This window comes from Haliaeetus leucocephalus, unplaced genomic scaffold (assembly GCF_000737465.1).
Source record: "Haliaeetus leucocephalus isolate CR32 unplaced genomic scaffold, Haliaeetus_leucocephalus-4.0 Scaffold395, whole genome shotgun sequence".
In the NCBI taxonomy this organism is placed as follows: domain Eukaryota; kingdom Metazoa; phylum Chordata; class Aves; order Accipitriformes; family Accipitridae; genus Haliaeetus; species Haliaeetus leucocephalus.
The window spans coordinates 3,546,003-3,546,263 of NW_010972831.1; positions in this window are offsets into that span (position 1 = coordinate 3,546,003).

Here is a 261-nt window from a genome sequence, read left to right on the forward strand (position 1 = left end):
CGATTCCCCCTCCCCCACTAACGGAGACATCTCCCCCCCCCGCGCCGCTTCACGGGAAAGCCGGGCCCTTCGCTCCCCGTCCCCCCCCACGGGACACCCCGCCGACCTCCCCCACCGCCTCCGCTGCCCGGGATGCTCCGGTCCGTGCCCACGGCGGGGAGCGGCCTCGGGTCAAAGTCTGGCCAGCCCGGTCCCGGAGTGAAGGTCACCCCCGGGGCGGCCACCGCCCGTCGCGGGGCGGCCCCGCCCGCGGCCCCGCCC